Source organism: Phalangium opilio, unplaced genomic scaffold, assembly GCF_054372755.1.
Source record: "Phalangium opilio isolate 3A_F unplaced genomic scaffold, DU_Popi_V2 ptg000101l_1, whole genome shotgun sequence".
NCBI classification, from domain to species: Eukaryota; Metazoa; Arthropoda; class Arachnida; order Opiliones; family Phalangiidae; genus Phalangium; species Phalangium opilio.
In genome coordinates this window covers 4912038-4919350 of record NW_028324204.1, presented here as the reverse complement: position 1 = coordinate 4919350, position 7313 = coordinate 4912038, and the positions used below count along the sequence as shown (strand labels likewise).

General features: G+C 38.9%; 1 long non-coding RNA gene across 1 annotated transcript; it reads left to right on the top strand.

Moving 5' to 3' along the window:
• The first annotated feature begins 5643 nt into the window (after positions 1-5643).
• LOC149631008 (uncharacterized) lies at positions 5644-6815 on the top strand. Its single transcript, XR_016374095.1, has 3 exons — positions 5644-5983; positions 6048-6197; positions 6275-6815. It is a non-coding gene; the product is annotated as an uncharacterized LOC149631008 (long non-coding RNA).
• The last annotated feature ends 498 nt before the right edge of the window (positions 6816-7313 follow it).

Below are 7313 nucleotides of genomic sequence, written 5' to 3'. Positions count from 1 at the left end.
ATATGTTAGTGAGGTTAACCTCGAGATTGGTATCTAACCCGCCAAAGATGATGTTCTATCATGCCAAGAACTGGATTTTGCTTACACAAAACAAAGTTGTTTAGCAGCGTACGTACTTTGGTGTGAAAGTACAAATTGACGCTAAGTGGGTCGAAATTCAACAATTCAGCCACCGTCATCGACTCTACTCTTATTACGTCTGAATTAATTTTTCTCAAGTGATCGTGCAAGTTCCATATCATCGTATTCGGCCGGATTAAAAGTAAAGTGCCAAGTGGGAGGACCAAATTCCCGTATCATCGCCAAAACGCACATAAGGACCTTGTACCAGTAGTCCTTAGTTCCTCGAATATGACCCAAGAAAGTTGCTAAATTACTCTCAAGTTTTCTTAAATTTCATACCTAGATAACATATATAGCTATCTGATTTCGTGTTGTCATAAGTTTCTAGATATTTGTTGTTAGCCTCTGCAAAGCGGTGGCTAATCATCGTCACCCCTCCTCGAATCCACTTTTCGATAAAAAGGTGCATATCCCCATCCAGGAATAGGTCCAACGACACAAAGCGGCATTCCAGGCGAAATCGGGTAGTTTATAGGCGTGGGCTGGTCTGGACGGATATAATTCACACTTGAATTTATTGTTGACGAAAATGACCGTCAGGTAAATCAAGTTGATGTATCAGGAGATAATCCAGTTGCGCCAATAAACGCAGAGAATGATAGCGATGATATGTGGAATGAACCCAACGAAAGTAGTTCGTTAACAGTTGGGAATCAAGACACATTATTAGTTTCTTTAAGTAATTTTTTGCCAAGTAATACCATGCATGTGAAGTTTGCTCCTGGTGAAGGTCAAACCCCAATTTCTTTACTCTTTGACGAGGATGCGGAAGAATTGTCATTCCCGAGCATTTACGTGGGTCAAAAAATGAACCTTAAGGTTAAGGGAAGTTTTGGTGATATTTTTAAATGGGAGCTTCGTAATATTGATAGGCGCTGTGCTAAAAATCCTTCGAAATTGTTTTACTCTTTTGTCAAATTGGAAACCTTGAAAGTTAGTCAATCTATACAGGTTTGCATGAGGAAAACTAAAAGAACAGATGGGTCGAATTATACTGCTGGACATTTAGCTTCTGCAGGTTCTCTTGATGCTTTAATTAAGCAGGATGATGGTTTTAGGGTTTTAGAAAGACTACAGAGCTCGCCTTCTTATTGGCAACACAGACAAAAGGAATTGATGGGTATGATTAGACAGCTTGGTACGGCTACCTTTTTCATAACGTTTTCGGCTGCCGAAAGTAAATGGCCTGAGCTACTGAATATTTTGAGACTAACCTCTGGGCAGGAGAGTTTACCTAACGATGATATTAACAATTTAAGTTTTTCTGAAAGGGCAAAACTGATTCAGGATGATCCTGTTACTTGCGCTAGATATTTTGACCACCGTTTTCGGGCTTTGCTTAAGGCGTTACAGAAATTAGGTCCTCTTGGCGTTATAGAAGACTATTATTTTAGAGTTGAAATACAGCAAAGAGGTTCGCCCCACCAACATGGTTTGATTTGGATAAAAGATGCTCCAAAACTTAAAAATGATCTCTTAAATGTTAAGGAAGTAGAGGAATTTATTGATAATGTTATTTCTTGTGCTGCTGAGCACAATGACGAACATTTAGATTTGTTAACACGATTACAAATTCACAAACACACAACGACTTGTAGAAAGAAGGTCGAAAATAATTCCGTTTGTCGTTTTGGAATCCCGTTTCCACCTATGCCCAGAACCATAATTTACGACCCTAGTTTAAGAGAGCCTGGTAGCGTACAGGAAGAACTCAGATGTAAGGCAAGGTCAAAGAGATTGTATGAAATGTTGCAATCGAAAGAAAAAGAGTTTTGGGTAGATAGTTTTGAGGAGTTGCTAGCTAAGTTGGGTTGGTCAGAAGTGAAATATATTTCTGCCGTTACTTATGACCTCAAAAGGAAAACAGTTTTGTTGAAAAGACACCCTAAAGATACTAGAGTTAATCCTTACAATCCGTGCGCGTTGCGTCTTTGGCAGGCGAATATGGACATTCAATTCGTTCTTGATGGTTACGCACTGGTTATGTATATTGTATCATATATAGGAAAGTCTCAAAGAGGGATGTCTTTGCTTCTGCGCGAAGCTTCTAAACAGGCAAAAAATGATAAATGTTCAGTAAAACAGAAGTTGAAACTAATTGCTAATTAGTTCTTGAATGCCCACGAGGTAAGCGCTCAGGAAGCGGCTTACTGTGGTTTACAGATTCCTGTGTCCAGGTGCAGTCGCGCCTGTGTTTTTATAAACACCAATGCCCCTGAAAATCGTGTACACATTCTTAAGAGTCAATCTGAACTTGAAGAACTACCAGCAGACAGTAATGATGTTTTTGCCTCTGGGATGCTAGAACATTATGTTCAAAGGCCAGAGGAACTAGAGGCAATAACGTTAGCTCAATTTGGTGCCTGGTACGAATATTCCAAAGCCCGTAGAGTGACTAAAGCCGCCCACGATCATGTTGATGAGGGAGAGAGCAATGAAGTTGAAGCTTGTGGTAAATGGCTGAAACTTAAAGATGAATCGGGGTTTATTAGGAAACGTGGCCGTGCTAAAATTATTAGGTACAGAAGATTCAATTTAGAAAAAGATCCCGATAACTTTTATCGTGAACAATTAATGTTGTTTAAGCCTTGGCGCGATGAAAGTAATGATATTTTGACAAAGGATATGAAATCAGAATATGAGCTTTGTCGCGAAACTATTAATGAAGTTAGGAAAGAATTTCACAATGAAATTGACGAAGAAGCCGTAGAAGAGGCTGTAGCTGATTTTGAAAATGGAGAAATTCAAGTGAATGTTACTAATATCCAGCCTGAATTAGAACATAGAAATGAAGTTGATAGATCTTTAGCTATGGATGATTCCGATTTTTTAATTAATACGGTTCAAGAACCTGTAGGAAATATTAATAGAGAAATTATTGATGGCAATGCCGAAAATACTGTTGCTCCGTCAATTACCTTAATTAATGACTCTGAGTACAACGCCCTTCTTAGAAAATTGAATTCAAAACAAAGAGAGATATATTACCATGTTTTGTATCATGTAAAAAGCAAAGAAACTCCGTTGCGCCTCTTTGTTACAGGGGGCGCTGGTGTGGGGAAAAGTCTTTTGATTAGTGCTATATTTGAATCTGTGTCAAGGTTTTACAACAAACAACCTGGGAGTAATCCATCGCAAGCGAAAGTAATCCGTTGCGCACCTACTGGCAAGGCTGCCTTTAACATAGGTGGGGCAACTTTGCACAGTACTTTTAGTTTACCCGTTAGCCAATTTGGTGGAAATATATCGAGATTGGAAAGTGAAACACTTCATAAATGCAGGTTACTCTATGGTCAAGTAAAACTAGTAATAATTGACGAAATTTCAATGGTTGGAGCGAAAGTGTTTAATCGGGTAAACGCTAGGTTACAAGAGATTATGGGTTGTCCTGATTATTTTGGTGGTGTGTCTGTCGTTCTCGTTGGAGACTTTAACCAATTGAGACCAGTTTGCGATAATTTCGCATTTCAAGGTCAAAGTGAGAAAGATAATCCTTACGCGTCGTTAATTGGTAACCCAATATGGGAGCAATTTGAGTTTGCCGAACTTGAGGAAATTATGAGACAGAGAGATGATAAAATATTTGCTGAAGCTTTAAATAGAATGGCTGTGGGAAGTATGACTCAAAATGATATTGATTTCTTTAGTAGTCTGGAGGTAACGCCTGAGCGTGTACCCCCAAAAGAAGCGATACATCTTTTCGCCACTAACGCGGAAGTAAACCAATTCAATCAAAATAAGCTTTTAAACATGAATACGGAAAAGGCTGTTTCGGTTTCAGTAGATGTTGTCAATGGTGATCTTAGTAGTGAAGTTAAAAATAACGTACTTTCCCAAGTTGAAAAGTTAGCAACGTCTGATACGTATGGTCTGCCCAAACAATTGACTCTTGCGTGTGGCGCGAGATATATGATGACCAACAATGTTGACACCTCTGACGGACTAACTAATGGCGCGACCGGTTGGTTAAGAAAGATAGAGTACGGCACAAATAGGGTCGGGGATAAAATCCCGTTCAGGGTATGGATGGAGTTTGACGATCCCAAAGTTGGGAAAATGTTGAGGCAAAAATGTCATGGTTTATATTTGAATAGTAATATTAACGCTTCGTGGACGCCTGTTGAAAAGGTCATCAAGTCGTTTAATAGAAAATGGAGACAAAATAATGCCTCAGTTTCTAGGAAACAATTGCCTTTGGTTGTTTCTGAGGCCATTACGATACATAAAAGTCAGGGTGATACTTTTACTCCTCGGTAGTGGTTCATTGTAAGGCTACAAAAAAAATTGAAAGAGCGCATTTATATGTGGCTTGTAGTAGAGCGAAAACCGCTTCCGGTTTATATATTGATGGAAAATTTAAAGTTCCTAATTCACCCTAAAACAACCTAGTAGAATTAGAACTTAAGAGGTTGCGAGACACAAAAAGCATCGAACTACCTTTCTTGCATGATCCCGTTTTCATTTATGTACATAACGTGCAGTCTTTAAATGCTCATTTAGAAGATGTTTTGGCAGACAATGTAATAAATGTTATGTTTTGTTGAAACGTGGAAAAAAGACACGGACGATTTTAGAGTGCTATCTTTTAAGGAAGTAGGTGGTATTTACTTGCCAAGTACGGCACGCAGAGTTGCTTTTGGTTCGTCCATATATTTAAGAGACACGCCTGAAAACGAAGTTAAAGAGATAGATACTAGAGTTTTACGAAGCGACATTCCTGTTAGAAATTCTCACGTGGAACGTTGCTGGTTAGATGTTTACATAGAAGGAGAACTTATATCTGTGGTATTGTTGTACAAATCTCCCTTAGGAAGTTTGAGAACTGTGTTTGAGGACTTTAACCCTTTGTTTGACATGAAATATGATTCATCTATTCCAACAGTTGTGGTTGGAGATTTCAATATTAACTTTTTAAAGAGCCAAACGGCACTGAGAATGTTCTTTGATTCATTTGGAATATCTCTTTTGCCGGGTCTAGAACAAAAGTATTCGACTGACTATCATTGTCAATTGGATTTGGCGTTTGGTAACCAACTTTTTAGAGACCGATACGAAGCATGTTATAGAGAGTCTTATTATTCTTACCACAAGGGTATTTGAATTTTTAAACGAACATAGTTTGAAATAGAAAAATTTATTTAAAGCAAGGTGGAGCTCCAGTGCGCCCCTTATTGACGACCTTTCTATTGTACATTGGGTTTAGCTTGTTAGGGTAAGCTTCAGGTCCTCCCTTATGCATTAAGTCTCATTGTTACCTACCTACGGCAAGGTAAAATGCTTATGTATATACAAGGTTAGGCATCATGGTAGGGGCGCCTATGGAGCCGACTGTTGCTTTAAGGGTCTAAACTACGAGAAATAGGCTTGGGACCCTTGGCTAAGAAACCCACATATGGCTTGGGATCATGTACTAAGAAACCTACTTTAGGCTTGGGATCCTGTACTAAGAAACCTACTTTAGGCTTGGGATCCTGTACTAAGAAACCCACTTTAGGCTTGGGATCCTGTACTAAGAAACCCACTTTAGGCTTGGGATCCTGTACTAAGAGACCCACTTAAGGCTTGGGATCCTTGACTAAGAAACCCACTTAAGGCGGTCATATAAGTTTGGTATTAATCCATTTAAAAATATGGTATATTTTATGAGTAACCTGGAGGATTGGCGTAGTTCATGAGTAGCCTAGAGGATTTGTGTAGTTAATGAATACCCTAGAGGTTATGCGTAGTTCATGAATACCCTAGAGGATATGCGTAGTTCATGAATGCCCTAGAGGATTGGAGTGATTCATGAGTAACCCTACAGCATTGGTTTAGTTCATGGGTAACCATGGAGGACAAGGTCAACGAAATTGTAAACAAGGTATGTAATAGTGATAATTAGTTAATGGGGATAATCGTTGAGGTGATTTATTGTGGTTCTTCAGAAAATACGTCGGCAAATATATCTCAAGGCTTATCCTTAGGCTTAATAAAGGTGAAATACAACTCTGAAAACGTTAAAATGGTTGCGTCAGATGACTGAGATCTGGAGCGGCAACTGTGGGTTCATGTAAAGGCGAACCACTGAACAAAGTGTAAGTGTTGCACCAAGTTTCATAGGTTTGGTGAACAATGGAGCAATTTTGTATAGCGTACTTTAAAAATGTATTAGGTATGGCGAAGCGGAAATGGCTGAATAATCGGCAACAATTCAATAGTCCTAGACGAAAATCCCCTTTTTTCGGCAAAACGCCGCCGAGGTGATTTTGAAAATGTTCCTGGCGGCGTTATCTGCCGTTGGTAACACTGCAGCGTCCTCAAAAGTAGGCCAACGCTCAAAGCGGAAGTTGGACTTCGCCGCAATTTATCGAATAGAACTATAGTTCTAGCACCTTCAATGTTATGGGAGCGGCAAGTAGAGCAATACAAGGGCGGGCTGCATAGCGGTCTAGCAGTGGAAATACAGAAAGGAGAAAAACTTAACGCCAAGAGGCAGAGTTTTCCTATTTTGTGGAACTGGAGTCGTCTTGGTCTTTGCTATCTGAAACGTACAGCGCCAATACACTTATGTAATAGTTTCGAAAAAACGAAACTTTATGAACTACGCCTCATCTACTAGGTTATTGCTTTCTTTCGGACGCTATCCACCAAACATTCATCCTTAAACAGTCTGAAGAAGTTTTTAATATTAAAAGTCCTAATTTGATTGTGGTTTTTTCCCAAATGGGTTTTCCCAGAGCCTTTTTCCCCACATGCGCTGTGGGTTTTTATGGCTCGAATTAGCTTGTATTATGACATGAATATTTGACATCCATTGCATCGTTCGATAATGCTATTAATAAATTTATTCGTGGATAGCTCAGACGTCAGAGTGAAAAATCAACTCACAATTTAAAAATAAGTGTTTTAATATTAATAATTCAACTGTGATTATGGTTTTCTCCCAAATGGGTTTTCCCAGAGCCTTTTTTCCCACATGCGCTGTGGGTTTTTATGGTTCGAATTAGCTTGTATTATGACATGAATATTTGACATCCATTGCATCGTTCGATAATGCTATTAATAAATTTATTCGTGGATAGCTCAGACGTCAGAGTGAAAAATCAACTAACAATTTAAAAATAAGTGTTTTAATATTAATAATTCAACTGTGATTATGGTTTTTCCAAATGGGTTTTCCCACAACCTTTTTTCCCCATATGCGCTGTGGG